The sequence below is a fragment of the Chenopodium quinoa genome, unplaced genomic scaffold, assembly GCF_001683475.1.
Source record: "Chenopodium quinoa cultivar QQ74 unplaced genomic scaffold, ASM168347v1, whole genome shotgun sequence".
NCBI lineage: Eukaryota > Viridiplantae > Streptophyta > Magnoliopsida > Caryophyllales > Amaranthaceae > Chenopodium > Chenopodium quinoa.
Window position 1 is genome coordinate 523,161 of NW_018743369.1, and position 18,955 is coordinate 542,115.

Below are 18,955 nucleotides of genomic sequence, written 5' to 3' on the forward strand. Positions count from 1 at the left end.
CTCTACTTAGAATATCTTCTCTCTCTAAAATTCCCTCAACTTTGTTCTTAATTCCATTCCTTAATTCAGATTACTTTTGGGTAACAATGTCTTCTCTTTTAATTTCAGTTATTTTCTTTAATTCTTTCATCATGTCTTATTTTATTGTTTTGATTAGTTTAGATTTAATTATGCGTGAGTAGTTTAATTTCTAGGGTTTATGGGGATCCAATAAATAATATGAAGGGGTAATTTGTGATTGTTGATTGTCAATGCTTAATTATTTTCCTGTTGATTGATTTAATGCTATGCAATTAGGTTTGGCCAGATTTAATTGTATGAGTTTAGCAATATTGATTCGAGATTCGAGAGATGAGAATTGATGTTTAGGCTTAGTTTCAATAGGCGGACTAATTTATAAATGGTTAAGTCGAGATTTGAGAGATGAGATTTAATACCGGTAAATTAACTCTGTGATTGTAATACGTAGCGAAAGCCCTTTATGATCTGATTAATTGATGCATTGATGATTGCTTATTATGATTTACCCTGGAATATTGTTTATTAGTGAACCTATGCCCTAGGTTTTTCTTCCATTCATTTACCTTTTATTTTACTCCTTTCCTACTCTTACCTTTAGTAGTTTAATTACCTTTTTACAATAATTTGGTTACTTGATAATTTAGATTGCTTCTAATTAATTAGGAATAAATTGACTTATTTCCCTGTGGTTCGACCCTTCTTCCCTATCTACATAGTTAGTGGATTTAGGTTTTATTTTTTATTAGGTGAATACGACTTGAGCCTGTCAGTTACCTTGATGCATAAGCCATCAAACCAAGAAGAAAAGGACAGCACTCCCAAGCACAAACAGCAGTAACAACACGCACAAACACCCACACAAGCAGCCCTCTTGGAGCCCTCAAAGTTCTTCGGTTTTGACACTTTGAAAGAGGAGGAAATTTGGCCACGAATTGTAGTTTTATTAAGCAGCAAATTAGGCTTAGATTTCTCTCTTGATTTGCCTTTGAAACTCACGAAAAAGATGAAGAGAGAGGAGAGTATATGCATCATTTTTTGGTGAAGAAAAACTGATGAAGCTAGCATATAATGTACACGTAAAAGAGGAAGGAGAAGTGGAGAAGTTGGGCAGCCATAATTAGGTGTTATTACCATTGATTAGAGGGGGTTAATTAGGGTAATATGATCATCCACTAATCCCTCAAAGCTGCTGCAAAAATCAGCCTAAAAAGGCTCAAATGAAGCTCACAAACAAGCCTCATAATACATCGGTTAAAGGCTCTTCTTTTGGGCTTGATTGAATAATTATTGAGGCTTAAGAATGGGAAAAAGGAAAGTTAATAAACAAGTCTATATTAATCTACAATGGAATTGGAAATTCATCTAGATCAGTTCTAGATTCTGCATCTAGTAGGAGATTCATGAATTGAAATGTGGACGATGCAGGACAGGTTATCGAAGATATAACAATACACAATTCCCAATACGGGAATCCGAGAGGGTTTGCAAATAAAGGAAAACATAATGTTTATTCCGTATCCTTTTTGCAAGCTCAATTAACATCTATTTGTCAGAAACTAGATAATCTTACTGCTACTCCTAACTCTGTAGCTAATGTTTCTGCTGTTTCTAACAATGAAGCTTTTTGTGAAAATTGAGGAATTGTAGGGCATTGGGAGCAAGATTGTTGGAGTTCTATGGAACAAGTTAATGCCTTACAAACCTATAGGCAAAATAACCCATATTCCAACTCTTATAATCCTGGTTTCCGGAACCATCCATATCTTTCTTACCGGAGTACCAATGTACAAAACCCTCCACCTTCACAACAACCACAACAACAACCTCCACCACAGCAGAAATATTAACCATCCTAATTATGGCCAGAAAAACTAAGCACAACCCTCATCATCTTCTGACCCTGCTATGACAGAAATTAGAGCAATGCTTACCAACATGCAAAAGCATATGGAGAGTAGGGATGCACAAATTGATTCAATTGTAGCTCATAATAAAATCATGGATAATCAAATTGCACAACTTTCATCTACCCTACAAACCCGTCAGTAGGGAGCTCTACCATCACAAACAATCCATCCCACAGATCATGTCAATGCAATCACTCTAAGGAGTGGTTCACATTATGATGGACCTCCTATGCCAAAGGATGATGGACCTATTCCTGATCCAGATTCCTCTATACCAAACGCTAATCCTGCTAACCCTGCAGGGCTACAAAAAGATACTAACCCTTCTAATGTTTCTTTGCAGGGTAAATCTCAGGAAAAGGAAGGAGATGTGCAGAACCCAGTTATCAAACTACCGTTCCCTAATAGACAATTGAAGAGTAAGTTTGATAAACAATTCGGTAAGTTCTTGGAGGTTGTGAAAAACTTGCAAGTAACAGTTCCTTTCACTGATTTAATCACTCAGGTTCCTGCATATGCTAAATTTATGAAAGACATTTTGACTAGGAAAAGGGCCTTTATTGAGGTAGAAACTGTAGCTTCTACAGAGGAATGTAGTGCCTTATTGCAAAATAAATCCCCTCCTAAATTAAAGGATCCTGGTAGTTTTTTTATCCCTTGTCATATAGGGAATGTTTTTATTGATAAAGCTTTGTGTGATTTGGGTGCCAGTGTCAGTGTTATGCCATCGTCTATTTGTGTTAAACTTAATATGGGCGATTTAAAAGTTACTAATATAACTTTGCAAATGGCAGATCGTTCTGTAAAATACCCTCTAGGTATTTTAGAGGATGTCCCTGTCAGAGTTGGTAAATTTTTTATCCCTGTTAATTTTGTTGTTTTAGACATGGTTGAGGGCACACAAATTCCCATTATATTAGGTAGGCCTTTGCTCCATACTAAACTAACCCTTTCTGTTGGTGACGATAATGTTACTTTTAATTTAGGGAAAATTTTGAAAGGACCTATGCTAGAGGAAAATTGTTGTCTTACTGATGTAATTTATATAATGGATGATATTTGTGATGATAGCTTGCCACAGGTTCTTGCAAGGGATCCCTTGGAGGAAATTCTTTGTGGGAATTTATCTGTAGATAATGCAAGCGTCTGGGGTAATGAAGTACATGATATTGAAAGAGCTCTTTCCCTATAAGAGTTAGACCCTAAGGAGACAATGAAGGTAGTAAATTTAGTTCAGGAATCGAAACCTACAGAGGTTAAGAAACCTAAACTAAAACCTCTCCCTTCTCACTTAAAATATATTTTTCTAGATGAGCAGGAACTATACCCCGTGATCATCACTACTACACTTGATGACCTACAAACTTCCCAACTTCTAGGGTTCTTCAAACCCATAATAGAGCAATTGGGTACAATATTGATGATCTCAAGGGTATTAGCCCTGATTTTTGTATGCACAAGATACATTTAGAGGATAACTATAAGCCCTGCATTCAACCCAGAGAAGATTGAATCCTAATATGCAGGAAGTAGTCAAGAAAGAGGTCATGAAGTTATTATCTATCCTATTTCTGACTCCAAGTGGGTAAGTCCTATGCAGGTAGTCCCTAAAAAAGGTGGGATGACTGTGATTACAAATGAAAAAAATGAATTAATCCCCACTAGAACTGTTACAGGGTGACGTATGTGCATTGATTATCGTAGACTAAATATCGCCACTAAAAAGGACCACTTCCGCCTCCCCTTTATAGATCAAATGCTTGAGAGGTTAGCTAACCATAAGTTCTTTTGCTATTTGGATGGGTATTCGGGATTTTTCCAAATTCCAATTCACCCTGAAGATCAAGAAAAGACTACCTTTACATGCCCTTATGGTACTTTTGCATATCGTAGGATGCCCTTTGGTTTATGTAATGCCCCCGCTACCTTTCAACGTTGCATGATGAGCATTTTTTCTGATTTCATAGAGCCTATTATGGAAGTCTTTATGGATGATTTTAGCGTGTATGGTTCTTCATTTGATGCATGTTTAATAAATCTCGCTAAAATTTTGAAACGATGTGAAGAATGAAATTTGGTGCTAAACTGGGAGAAATGTCACTTTATGGTGACAGAGGGAGTAGTTCTAGGTCACATTGTATCTGACAAGGGCATACAAGTAGATAAAGCTAAGATTTCAGTGATTGAGCAATTACCTCCCCCAGTTAATGTTAAGGGAGTTAGAAGTTTCTTAGGACATGAGGGGTTTTATCGTTGCTTTATCAAAGACTTTTCTAAAATTGCTAAACCACTGACTCAACTTTTACTCAAGGATGCCTCTTTTATTTTTACTGACGAGTGTCTTGAGGCTTTTAACAGGATTAAGCAGGCTTTGATATCGGCACCCATCATATGTGCTCCCGATTGGAATCTACCTTTCGAGATTATGTGTGATGCAAGTGACTTTGCACTAGGAGCCGTGCTCGGACAGAGAAAGAACAAAGTTTTGCATGCTATTTATTATGCAAGAAAAACTTTGGATGAAGCCCAAGTCAACTATGCCACTACGGAGAAGGAGTTTCTTACTGTCATATATGCTTTAGAAAAATTTAGATCATATCTTGTTGGTTCTAAAGTCATTGTTTTTACTGACCATGCAGCTTTGAAATACTTGATAGCCAAGGCGGAATCAAAGCCTTGGCTACTCCGTTGGGTTATTTTGCTCCAGGATTTCAATATTGAGATAAAAGATAAAAAGGGAGCAGAGAACGTAGTGGCAGACCACTTGTCACGTATCAGGTATGATGAGGGTAAGGATTCTCTTCCTATAGATGATTCTTTCCCTGATGGCAACCTGTATGCAGTTGTAGAGCAACACCCTTGGTATGCTGACTTTGCTAATTATTTAGTGGGTGGTACCCTACCTCCTGACTTGTCCTACAAATAGAAAAAGAAATTCCTTTATGATGTTAAACATTATTTTAAGGATGATCTTTTTTTGTTTCGTGAGTGTGCAGATGGATTATTTCGCAGGTGTGTTCCCGAATGGGAAGTTCACGGTGTTCTTACTAGTTGCCACACCTCACCATATGGAGGACATCATGGCCCCACAAAAACGGTGGCCAAAATTAATGAGTCAAGTTTCTATTGGCCCACTATGTTTAAGGATGATAACACTTTTGTGCAGGCTTGTGACTCTTGCCAGAGGACTGGAAACATTTCGTGGCGGCATGAGATGCCTCAAACTGGAATCTTAGAAGTTGAAATTTTTGATGTTTGGGGTGTTGATTACATGGGACCGTTCCCGTCTTCAAACGGGAACCGCTATATACTTGTCGCCGTTGATTATGTATCCAAGTGGGTTGAGGCCATTTCTACTCCTACTAATGATGCCAAGGTGGTCCACAGACTTTTCAAGAAGACTATCTTTCCGAGATTTGGAGTGCCTAGAGCTATAATCAGTGATAGAGGATCTCACTTTCATGAGCGGAAGTTAGATACCCTCCTCAAAAAGCTAAGTATGGTGTTTACCATAGGACAGATTTAGCCTACCATCCCCAAACTAGTGTCCAAGTTGAAGTTTCCAACCGTGAGATCAAGGCCATTCTAGAGAAGGTGGTGGCAAAATCAAGGAAAGATTGGAGCGATAAGTTGGATGACACCCTTTGGGCATACAGAACTGCGTTTAAGACCCCAATAGGTACTACTCCATATAGACTCGTGTACGGTAAATCATGTCATCTTCCGGTGGAATTAGAATACAAGGCATATTGGGATATTAAGGAGCTCAATTTGGATGCCAAATTAGCGGGAGAAAAGAGGTTACTTCAACTTAACCAACTCGATGAGTTTAGGTTGATGGCCTATGATAGTGCTCGTGTCTACAAGGAGAAGACAAAGAGATGACACGACAAGATGATCCTTCTGAGAGAATTCAAAGAAGGTGATAAAGTGTTGTTGTTCAACTCTAGACTTAAACTATTCCCAGGAAAGTTGAAGTCAAGGTGGTCAGGTCCTTTTGCTGTCAAAAGGGCTAACAAATTTGGTTCTGTGGAGGTATTTGATGAACATGGTAACGAGTTCAAGGTTAATGGCCAGAGACTCAAGCTATATCATGAGGGGGCTACGATTGGTGTAGTTGAACTACTTCACCTAAGCGGTTCCGGTTCATTTTGAGCTTCAATGTGGTAAGAGGGTTGTGCGGGACCTAGATAAACCAGCGCTTTACGGGAGGCAACCCGTATTTCTTGCTTTCTAGACTAGTTTTTCCTTTATTTTATTTTTATTTTTTTAGAGAGGTGAGGAGAGTGCAATTTTATCTTTCATAAGTGTTTTTGTACAGGTATTAAATCATAAAGTAAGGAGATTTAAAGAGAAAAAGTCCGAAGAAAAGAGCATTCCGATTTGGGTACGGGCCCAATCGGGCGAGGCTCGCCCGATCGGGCACGCACCTAAGGGTCAAAATCGAGGAAAAATATGCCCAATCGGGCAAGGAGTCTCGATCGGGCGCGCAATTTGAGTTTTATTGGAGCTTTATTTCGCCTGATCGGGCGCGCAAGGAAGGAAGAAAAATCAAGGGAAATTCGTCTGATTGGGCGGATTATTGGAGAAATCGAGTAAAGTAAAAAGAAATGTCGGGTGAGCAAAATGGCGAAATTTTTTTTCGAGTTTGCGCCCGATCGGGCGCACAACTTCAGAAATCTGAATACATATCTTCGTCCGATCGGGCGCGCCTATTTTTTTTGGCCGGGCTTAAATTCTTTTCTTTTTCCTTCTTACTTCTTCTTCTTCATTCACACTTTCTCTCTCTAAAATCTCCATTTTCAAACCTTTAAACTCACTTTCCTTTCAAAATCTCATCAAATTCATCCATCAAAACTCCAAAATTTTTACATATTCTCCATTCTTACACCTTCCTCTACAATCCCCACTAAATTTCTACCACTTTCTCTCAAAATTTCTCAAAACCCTTAGAGAGAGAAAGCTTCAAATCCTACCTTTTACATATAAAATGGCTTCAAAGATATCAAGACAACAAAATGCACGTCGAGGGGCTATTCCCCCGAGGCATTAGTTCCCGATTGGTTCCAATACCCCCAAGGAGGGTATTCAACCCCCGGAGCCTATGATACTTATGTGGACTACTTTTCAGTCCATGGTTATGGGGCCGATGCTCCGTTTGGGGGGATGGGGGAAAATGTAGACCCTAACTACTTTGGAGGTGTGTAGACACCCACTTGTGTCTCCCCAAAACCAAACCCAATGATGAGTACCTTTCGCGTCGAATCATAATCGAATGAAGCGAAAGTGTGGAAAGTCTAGTGTTGCGGATAGTTTTAATTTCTTTTCTCTTCTCTCTGTTTTTGAAAACTTATTTTAAGAAAACAGCCAATCCAGTTTGGTTGGTCCATGATATGGGTCCAATAGTAGTGTAGTTGGATGAGGTTTGACAAGAGCTTTCCAACGATATATTATAAGCCCAATTCCGATGAATATTGAGGAAGTTATGGTCAATTTACTAAACGGGGCCCGGTTTGAGTCTTATATGCGGCCCAATGATCTAGGGGAGGGCCTAATATGATTTATCATTCCTAATGCAATTAGGAATGGTTTTAGTCTTCTAGATTCTTCTAGAAGGTTCTTTTCATTCCTAATTCAATTAGCATTGATAAATTGACTTTTATTGAATTTTCAGAGTTTTAATTAAGATCAAAGAGCATTTTTGAGGAAAATATACGATTTTATCCTCCTGTACGGTAAAACTTATCTGATTTTCGAAAATGCGTCAAAAACAGGCGCCTGATTCCAGGCATTGGCGCTTGGAGCTAGGCCTGGCGCCAGCCATTGGCGCCTGGCGCCAGCTCTGTTTCAGTTGCGCCAGGACTCTGTTATGTTAATTTATCTTTTTAGCCGATTTTCTCTATAAATAACGTATTAAAAACTCCGTTTTCATTCACCTACAATTAGTTTTTAATTCTCATTCTCTTCTAATTCATTAATTCATCCTTTCCTCTCTCTTTCTTTTTCTAAACTTGCTTTTAAATACAAAATTCCGCATTCACAAGATCTAGAAACACCTAGCCATATTCAAAGTTGCCTTCCCTAGTCGTGAAAGGTTTAATTTCTGAGGGTTTGGTCCCAAATCTCTATTTCAATTATTTAATTTAATTTGTTTAATTATTATTTTCCTTGAAGTTACTAACGTGTGTATTTTGTTATTAGAAAGAGGTACGAGGCATCAAAGTAAGTGCTTTAATGGTTTTATTGATGTTATGATGTAGAGTTCATGTTTACATTGTTATTATGATATTCCTAGTATCATGTCTAGGGTAATTTTTAATATCAAATATGATTGTTATGATGCCTTTTATGTTCTTCCTAATATTTATGATTGTTAGTATCATGTTAGGGTTAAAGATTTGATTTTTATTGCTTAGTGACATGCTAGGGTTTGTTATTAATCTTGTTAGTATCATGCCTAGGATCTTGCTATTTTTATTAGGATAAATGTAAACTAATAATCCCACCTTTAGTCGGTCTTCCAGAAATAATCCCACCTTTTGAAATTCCAGAAACAATCCCACCTTTAACATGGATCTTCCATTAACGATCCCTGACCGGTTGGATAGCTTTGGTAACCGGTTTTCTTAGGTTATAAGACACGTGTCGAATTTTAATAGGTTTATTCAAATTTTTAATAATAATATATAATAATAAAAAAAAACTAATAATAAAAAAAAAACCAAACCCCCATCTCCAGCCCCGACACAGCCCCACCCCCGCCACTACTTTCCCTTCCCCATTGCCGCCCTTGTTTTCCCCAGCAACCCAACCTAGCCCTCAACTCACCATCGCCGCCACCAATGTCAATTAAAACCTTCTAAATCTACCGCTAGAACCTCGACTCCTTCGAAACCCGAGCTCAAAAATTATGAGATCAACCTCAAGGAGTACGGTCTCATGATTCTTGACGCTCTCATCAAGATCAAGAACAAAATCGATCCTTCTCTCTCACCTAGTCACCTTCTGCCGATCTTGCCACGAAGAAATTTTTGGTTTCAGGGCTATGAACATCGGTGGTTGTAATGTTCTCGCTTGTCTTACGAAGATCGATTCATCAGCTTCGATGACTACGTCGTTGCCGCATATGTTTGTGGTTAAAGATGGTGGTTAAAGAGGAGCTTTTGGGTTTAATTTCAAGCTAAAAATTGAATTTAGAGGTGATTAGGGCTGCCGGGGTTTACTTTTAAGGGCTGAGGGTTTAGTTTTCAGGTTGGGTGGAGGTTTTTCGGGGCTGTGGGTCAAGTTTTTGGGGCGGAGGTTGAGTTTTAGGGGTGGTTACAGCATGGTTGGAGTAATCTGTGGTGGCCTTGTGGGTGGTGGTGGACTGGTGGCCCCATAAGAGATTTAGGTAAAAAAAATTAATAATAATGATTAATTTGTTTAACAGGTTGTAGGTCAAAGGGATCGTTAGTGGAAGATGCATGTTAAAGGTGGGATTATTTGTGTAATTTCAAAAGGTGGGATTGTTTCTGGAAGACCGACTAAAGGTGGGATTAGTAGTTTACAATTTTCCTTTTTATTATGCTTTAACATGAGTTTTGATTATTTTTATAATTGTTTTGGTTATGATTATAATTTTATTATTGCTATAATTATTATTATTATGATGATTATTATGATGATTATTGTTATTATTATTATTATGATGATTATTATAATTTTATTATCATGATTATTTTTAATTATTGATTATTATAATTATTTATTATTTTATGTTGCTTGATATTTGTTATTTATTGCTTGATCACACCTTTTATGCATGTTTAAAGGGAATCTATACTTGTAATCACGCTTAATAAGATAATTAATAATCTTGTTTAGGGTTAATTGTGATTATAATTTCAAGTGATCGCCAATAATAGTTTATTTGTGCATTAATATTAAACCAACATAGATAAATAGGTTTAGGGTTAATCCTATTGATTGCATGTTAATTAGAAAGCGCACATGAATACAATCAGAATAAAGTAGAGGCCTATTATTAGGGCAGGTTCAATCTCTTTTAGGTTGGATTTGTACCTTCATCCCCGAACCCTTATTTGGTTCAAGACCTATTGGAGTTGACGATCTCCTGGGTCGTTAAGGGGTGTAACCTTCACCTCGTGAACGGTTTACAAGTTCCTAAAACTTGTTGGCGACTCTTTTGCTCTATCTTCTTCCCTTTTGCACGCCACCGTACTTTAGTGTATGATCACAGTGGGGTTCAAGCTAGGGGTTAACGCTTGAAATTATTCCCTACAGTTTTTGGCGACTCCACTGGGGAGGATTTCTATTTTAATTCCTGAATTTGTTTCGGCAATGATTTAGAATGAGTGGATGAGACTTGAAACGTTCTAAGTATTTCATGTGCGTAATTTTGATTAACATTATTGTCATATGCATAAAAAAGATCTCATTGGAAAGACCATCCGTAATAAGTTAAAAACATAGGATTTTACACGTAGGAAATTTGAGAAATATCTTTCACAACTAGGACCGAAATAACACCGCGCGAAACTGGAAAATTTTATCGAGCACAGAAAGCTGCTGAGGCATGTGGGAAGTAGCGTCAGGGGCCAGAGCATTGGCGCCAGCATTTTAACCGTAGCGCCAGACGCCAGCATTAGCGCCAGGCGTTATAGTTAAAAACTGGCGCCAGTCTCTGATTGCTGGCGCCAATTTCCCCCAATACCGAGCCAGAAATAGCGTTCTAATTTCGACCGGTTTTTCGTATTGTTTGCTCGATCCTACTTCCTGATTGAATTTTTTCTCACTTTTCTGAAACCCATATGTGTTCTACATATGTACATAACCGTTTGGGAATTCATGCTCCATCTACCTGATTGAACGCTCTGTGCAACAAAGGGTACATCAGAGATGTTGAATTCACCAAACCATGGAAGCGAGTTTTTTCTAAAGCTCGCGGTGTCCCATCCACTCGCGCCAACCCTTCACGGTTAAGCTTCCGCGTGGTGCATTCGGACAATTAACCATGGACCCTCTATTGACTAAACCATATCCCGAACTTTAGAGAACTAGAGCCATGGTTAGGTTGCAAACTCATTGCATCGTATTGTGCCTACTTGACTAATTGTGCATTATTTGTTGTGCATTTATTCTATGTTTCTCCTAACCGTTTGTTTGACTTGTGTTGAGATTAAATAAATTAATGACTTAAAGAAATTTGCCTAATTAATTAATTAATTAATTAATTAATTAGAGTCAATAAAGTCTAATATTTTAATTGGAATTGTCCTAGTACGACTTTAGGCATACCCCAATTGATTAATAACACCGAAAACAGTCCCAAATTGAAGCTCCAATATTGGCGCCAAGGTCTGAGCTGTAGCTCCACAATGTGGAGTGTGGCGCCTGGCGACAACTCTGTCGTCTGGCGCCAAGCTACACAGTGTGATGCCAGTTTTGTCGTTTGGCCGACAGTTCGGATTATTGGTCGAGTCATCACCTAGTGTCTAATTAACCAATTTTCTAATTAATTCGGTTAATTTTTGCTGTCAATAGCACTTGGTTGAGTCATTAATCGAGTTTAGGCACTAAGTCCCATGGTATTACACAAGAGTCCAAACATGTCACTTACACTTAACGCACACACCAATACACAGACTTTGACCATGTCTAAGAGAGTCTTGCGTGCGCGTTTTTTTCCGTCATTTTTTAGGGGGGTAAGTCGGATATTAATCCTCCAATTTAAAAAACTATACTTAGTTCCCTAAAAATATGTACATTATTTTTGCCAAAAATATGCACCCATTTTTTATTTTTATTTTTTTTATCTTTTTCTCCCTAAAATAAACCGTAAAGTCAAGTTGATTCGAGTCAAGTAATTAAAACGCAAAATGGTTTAAATTACAGCGCGTGGACAAGAAAGGAAGGACGGTTAATCAAAGACAACCTTTTCGTACAAGTCCAACTTTTCGACAAACCTATAGCTCGCAAGAGGAAAGCTAAGACTATAATGGCAACACAAGAAGAAGTCAATGAGCTTAGGAACCAACTGGTCACTGTGACTGAAACACTGAAGCTCCTAGCACTCAAGATCGATGATCCCGTGAAGCAACAACAGATGGACCTCATGCAAGAGAGTCTAAGCAAGCTGTCTAGTGACTACAATTTTCAAGGGGTTACATCACAAGGGGTCTCGGTAGACAAAGATCTTCTTCCGCAGAAGTTCAATGCCAACGACATCCCAAAATTCAGAGCAACTGATAACCCTTATTTTCACTTAAGAGCATTCGAAACAATAATGAGTATTAAGGGTATCGATAAGAAAGTTTTCCCCTCTCTGTTCTCATTATCTCTCGAGACCGTTTGCCAACAATGGTTCTTTTCTCTCGAGAAAGAAAAGACCTCTAACTGGGAGTCCATAGCAAACGCTTTCATTGATAGGTACAAGTGCAACATTCAGGTTTGAGACTGACCATAGGGAACTTGAAATCCTCAAACAGAAAGAGAACGAAGGCTTCACCTCTTTCTTTAACAAATGGAGAGAAACCTCAGCTAAGATGATTGAGGTGCCAAGTGACAAAAATTCCGTGAGGTTGTTCATCAAGAACCTTCAAGAAAAATATTCCAAGCATCTCAAGTATCAAAATAATCTCCATACCTTCAAGGCCGTCTATGACATTGGGATCAATATTGAAGACGACCCGACTAAGTTAAAAGCTGCCAACAATAACTCCAACAGTGGCTGGAAAGGAAAGAAGAACGACAATCCTTCTTCTTCCAAAACCACCCACTCAAACCATGTTAGCACTTTTAATTTAGGAGAAGTCCTTGCTATGAATAATCAAGGACAAAAGAAACCATTTAGGAGGAACTTTACTCCTATTGGCATGAGTTATGACACCACATTTGATCGCTTGAATACAAAAGGTCTTATAACTCCTATTGGACCATTTGGGGACCCACCAGTCGAAAAGAGGTCGGCTAATTGGAACCCCAATGCACACTGTAAGTATCACCAAGGTAGGGGCCATCTCACCGAAAACTGTTGGAAGCTTAAGGAAGCTATCCAAGACTGAATCGACAACAACAAGCTGCCGTTGCCCCCTGCCAGTAAAAAGTCAAGCATTGATAATGCACCTCTTGCTCATACCCTGGCTATCTCCGATGAGGAAAGAGAGGTTGACCCTTCGTCTCTCATTAGACCTGTCAAAGAAATCTATGCCACAGAAAAGGAGGAGGAAACCTTCTTTGATGTCAAGGATAACCTTCCAGAACCGGCAAGTAAAGAAGATATACAATTGCTCACGCTGTCTATGATGGAGGTATCGCATTTACTACGTGAAGCTCTCAAAGCTATAAAGGAACCCCAAAAGAAATGTGACGAGGTTCCACTTCCGAAAGATGAACCTAAAAGAGAGTTCACACCAGTGAGAACAATTTATGAGGCAAAGCGTTTTCCCTTACAAGTCACTGAAAAACTCAAGAAGAGTAATGATCAGTGGCCATTTGGCCCACTTTTCTACTTCGTTTCTTCCCCGATTGAGCCCTTTGTTTGCCCTTTTTCCTCTATTTTAGCTTAGTTTTGTTATTATTGAGCATATTTGTTACTTGGAGTGGTTTTGAGTCATTTTTGGCTCATTTCCTAAGGTTTTATTCCCTCTCCTTTAACCCATTTCAATTTGCTCCTATTAGAACCTTTCCTATGATTTGTGTTTTCCATCTTACAGGTCCTCCCGTGGCTAAGAAAGCAAGGATTGGATGCAAGGATTAGGCATGCTTTGGAGTCAAAGGGATTGGAGCATTGGAGCCCAAAATATGAAGGAAAGAAGAGTTCAGAGCGGGCGCTCTAGATATGGAGCGGGCGCTCTGTATTCCTTGCTGCAGAAAAACCAAGTACCCAACCCTCAGAGCGGGCGCTCTAATGTTGAAGCGGGCGCTCTAGCTCCCAGAATAATCAGAGCATTTTTTTGCGAGACTTCAGAGCGGGCGCTCTGGCCTTAGAGCGGGCGCTCCGTGTTCCCCTGACCGATTTGAACTCTGCTACACGCGTAGGCCGACGGCTCTAATTATTTTACTCTGCACGTGATGCCTAAAATTTTGGGCCTTGATTTGGGTTAGGTTTTAGAGGAGGGTATAAATACCTCTCTTCCTTGTAATTGGAGAGAGGTATGTAGAGAGAAATATTAGAAAATCAGATTTCAGCTTATTGTTTTTCTTTCTTTCTTTCTTTTGCACTTTAGATTAGTTAGGGTTTAGTTCCTCATTAGATCTAAAACACTACTCTTTGTTACTCTCTTTCATTTTCAATCCAAGATTAAATCTTTTGGTATTATTTCTATCCCTACTCTTTATTTATTGCTTTATTTATCTATTTTAATTAGTTTTAGCTTATCTTTAGTTGTTATTTCAAGTCAATAGAATAGTTTAATGTCTTAGTTGCCTCCTTGTTTAAACTTGCAATTTCTGGTTTTGATCCTTTATTTTCTTGCTATTAGTATAATATTATCCTTATTTGCTTAGATTTCATGCTATTTAGAATAGATTACAAGTAGACTTAACATATTCTCTTCAAAGTTAACTTCTTTAGTAAAGTTTAATCATCCTATTTTCTGGTTTTAGCCATGTTTCTCTCATTAAACTTAGTTTTTGCTTTTGTTAATGTTCTTGTGTGCTTTGGTATGACCCTTCCTTCTCTAGGCTAGGTTTCTAGCTAGGGGAGGGGGAAATGATGAACTAATGATGAAATGAATGATATGTGGTGCAAGATTGGGTAGATTGAGAAGTTTTGCAATTGATTCCAACCTAGGTTTTAGTTGTTAGGAATTAGAGATTGATCACCTCTAAGACCCTATTTTGTGTTGCATGCTAGTTGCGCGAGAGTGAGCTTGTATGTGATGATGACTAGGTTAGGGATGACCTCGACCACCGAGGCGGGGTTGGGTAGGCGGTGTTTAGGTGAGCCCGAGAGGGAATCCTAGATGTTGGACCATAGGCCCCAATTGTTTGGTTGACCGATTGAACCATTCTTGTTGCCTCTAATTGTTGAAATCATTGTTAGTTAGGAATTCTCCCCTATCCCCTAGTGTTTGCTATTCCTTGATTTTCGAAGTTTTATACCTCTGCTTGTTGCTTGTTAATTTAGTTCTTAGTTTATTTGTTTCCCTAGTAGCTATAGATAAATCCATCAAAAATTTATTCCTCCCTTTTCAATTGACTTATAAGTGATCTAAGCAAGAGACGTTTGACCTTCCCTGAGGATTCGACCCCTCTTCCACTATGCTACCTTTGGTTAGTTTAGGACGTGGGTTTTCTTTTTATTCTTGACTCGACCTTTAGGAACTAACGACACCTAGGGGGCCGATCAAGTTTTGGCGCCGTTGCCGGGGAAGTGGCAACATTGTTTATTGCTTAGTTATCTTGTTTTTCAATTGTTTTCTACTTCTATCCTTCTATTTTTCATTTATTTCTCCGTTGTTGTCATTCGCTAATTGTCTGCTTAGCTGTGTTGAATGCTTAGAAGATCACAGGGACCACCTACTCACGACCTCGATCTCGACATTGACCGCACTCTAAGGCGAGTGAGGAGACTATTTGTTGAACAAACGGGTGAGGAGGAGGAGTTCTTTGATTCTTCTAGTGATATTTCTTCAGACATGGGGGATGCCAATGGCGCTCTTTTTGGTGACTTTGGTAATCCGGGTAGTCATGAATTGCAATGTGGGATTCTACTTCCTACAACGGAAACAAATTTCACGATCCACCCGCACTACACTCAAATGGTGCGTGGAGATCAATTTTCTGGAGCAGCTCATGAAGATCCGATAGAGCATTTGGACAAATTTCTCGAGACATGTGCTTTAGTCCAAACCAACCAAGTCACTCAAGAATACATCCGGATGCACCTTTTTCGGTATTCGCTCACGGGCAAAGCTTATAGGTGGCTCAAAAACCTAAAGCCCGGCTCGTTGGCCACATGGAGAGACACGGCCAAAGCTTTCTTGAACAAGTTCATTCCAGAAGACAAATCAACCGAATTGAGGCAGAAAATTTCATCATTTAGGCAAGAAAGGTATGAATCCTTGGGGGAAGCTTGGGACCGGTTTAAAGAGTATGTGAGAGCTTGCCCACACCATGAGTTTGACAAGCAACTTCTCATCAAGTTCTTCTATGATGGTCTTGACGACATACCCAAGCAAAACTTGAATTCCGGATGTGGTGGGCACATTAGCAAGGTGCCTCAAGCTCAATTGGAGGACACCATAGAGGAAGTTGTGAGGTACTATTCTACGAGTGGTGGAAGAAGAAGAGGTGATGAGAGAGCTTCGGGCAAGTTCGAGCTTGACCAAGGTTCACTCAAGGCCCTTATGGAACAAGTCATTGACAAGAAGTTGGGAAAAAGCCAAGAGTCTTCATCTTCCTCCGCCAAGCAAGTGCACTCTTTCTCTTGTGAGAATTGTGGGGGTACCAACCACGACATATCATATTGTGGTGGTCGAGATCCCGAGCATGTAGCGGCAATGGGGTACATGAACAATCAACGTGATAATTGGAGAGTCCCCAATGCCAATTATGGTCATAGATTTCAAGATGCAAGTGGCCCAAGCAACAATACGGGTCAATTGGCTCCCTTTCCAAATCAAAATGCAAGCAACCATCCGAGAGCACCATTCAAGCAAGGACCACCCAACCAATTTCAGAATTTCCAACCCAACCCTTCCATGCAAAATGACCCTAATCAACAAATGATCATGGAAACTCTCAATAGAATCCAATCAACCCTATCCGCCATGGATCAAAGAATAACCAATAGTGAGCGGAAAGCGGATCAAAGGCATCAAGAGGTCGCCGCACATCAAAAGATGATGGACAATCAAGTGGCTCAACTCGCCGAGAGGGTGACCAATCTAGCCAATGAGAAGCTTCCGGGCCAACCTACTACCAACCCCGCCACCACCCATCATATCAAGGCTATATCTCTTAGGTCCGGAAAAGTCTTATGAGGGGCCTAGGAGTGATCAATCGGAGCACAACAAGGAGGGTGAAGAGCAAGAGGTTGAAGAGGTCAATGGAGATAGCCAAGGTCAAATAATTGACAATAGTGTTGAAGGAAGCATTGAGAAGAAGAAGGGTGAAGGTAGTGAAAAAAGCAAGGAAGTTGGGAGAGACAAGCAACCATCATCATCTTATCAACCATCAAGGTTTGAACCACCACCGCCTTATCCCGAGAGGATTGTTGAGAGGAGATTGAATGACAAGTACAACAAGTTTATGGCTATGCTCAAGTCACTTCACATCAACATTCCATTCCTTGAAGCCATGACTCAAATGCCACCCTATGCAAAATTCCTCAAGGAACTCCTCTCCAACAAAAAGAAGCTAAGTGATGAGTGTATCACTCTTCCTCATCAAGTTAGTGCCCTAGTGCAAAGAACCTTGCCTACCAAGCAATGTGATCCGGGAAGCTTCACTCTTCCGGTCAAGATTGGTGATATGGAGACCACGGGTGCACTAGCCGATCTTGGGGCAAGTGTGAGCCTCATGCCACTATCCATTGCAAAGAAGCTCAAGTTCGAGATGATACCTTCAAGAAAGGTGATTCAATTAGCCGACCGGTCCACAAAATTCCCATGCGGTGAGTTAGAAGACGTTCCTATCAAGATTGGGAATTTGTTTGTGCCTTGCGATTTTGTGGTGATGGATATGGAGGAGGACCCTCATACTCCTCTTATCCTTGGAAGAGAGGCACTCAAGACCATGGGAGCGGTCGTCAATTGCAAAGATAATACCATTACATGTGAGGTGGCCAATGAGAAGTACAAGTTTGAATTCTCAAAGACTTTGAAGCAACCTATGGTAGAGAAGATTTGGCGGGTGGACTTGGTGGACTCCGAACTTGATGAATTGGTGAAGTCTCATGAGGTATTTAAAGACAAGGGTGATGAAGACCTCCCATGTGAGGAGGTGGGTGAAGGAGAATCTTTGTGTGCCTTGGAGGTTGAAAGCCTTGAAGGTGAAACTCATCCCGAGACTCAAGGAGCCGTGGATGAGCTCCCATCGATCCAAAGTGAGTCTAAGGAGGAGAGTTCCACGCCTCCTCCCAAGGTAGAACTAAAACCCCTCCCTCCTTCTCTCAAATATGCTTATTTGGATGATGATTGCTTACATCCTATTATTGTCAATGCTAACCTCGATGACACCTCATTGCAAAAATTAATTGAGATTTTAAAAAAATATAGGAGTGTTATCGGGTATAGCATTGATGATATTAAGGGGATTAGCCCTAGCTTGTGTATGCATCGCATTCATCTTGAGGATGATCATGCCTCTTCCATTGAACCTCAAAGGCGGTTGAATCCGACTTTGAAGGAAGTGGTTAAGAAGGAAATCCTCAAACTACGTGAAGCGGGGATCATTTATGCTATCTCCGATAGCAAATGGGTGAGCCCGGTTCATGTGGTTCCCAAAAAGGGAGGCATGACCATCATACAAGATGACAAGGGGAATGATATCTCCACCCGCACTGTCACGGGGTGGAGAATGTGCATTGACTATAGGAGGCTTAATAAAGCCACTAGAAAAGATCATTTCCCCTTGCCATTTATCGATCAAATGTTGGAAAGGTTGGTGAAGCATTCACACTATTGTTTTCTTGATGGTTATTCGGGTTTCTTTCAAATCCCAATTCACCCGGATGACCAACATAAAACAACCTTCACTTGTCCATTTGGGACATTTGCCTACCGAAGGATGCCCTTCGGATTGTGCAATGCCCCATCGACTTTCCAACGATGTATGACAGCAATCTTTTCTGATATGATCGAAAATGCAATAGAAGTTTTCATGGATGATTTCAGTGTTTGTGGTTCGTCTTTTGACCTATGCTTGCACAATCTCGAAAAGGTTTTAAAGAGGTGTCAAGAGACGAACCTTGTGTTGAATTGGGAAAAGTGCCATTTTATGGTCGAGGAGGGCATTGTCCTCGGGCATAAAGTGTCCATTAATGGTATTGAGGTAGACCCGACAAAGGTCTCGGCGATAGA

General features: G+C 39.8%; 1 long non-coding RNA gene across 1 annotated transcript; it reads left to right on the plus strand.

The window, feature by feature from the left end:
- Window positions 1-704: 704 nt before the first annotated feature.
- On the plus strand, window positions 705-15,303 carry LOC110738076. Its single transcript, XR_002514546.1, has 3 exons — window positions 705-790; window positions 1,114-1,115; window positions 15,282-15,303. It is a non-coding gene; the product is annotated as an uncharacterized LOC110738076 (long non-coding RNA).
- The last annotated feature ends 3,652 nt before the right edge of the window (window positions 15,304-18,955 follow it).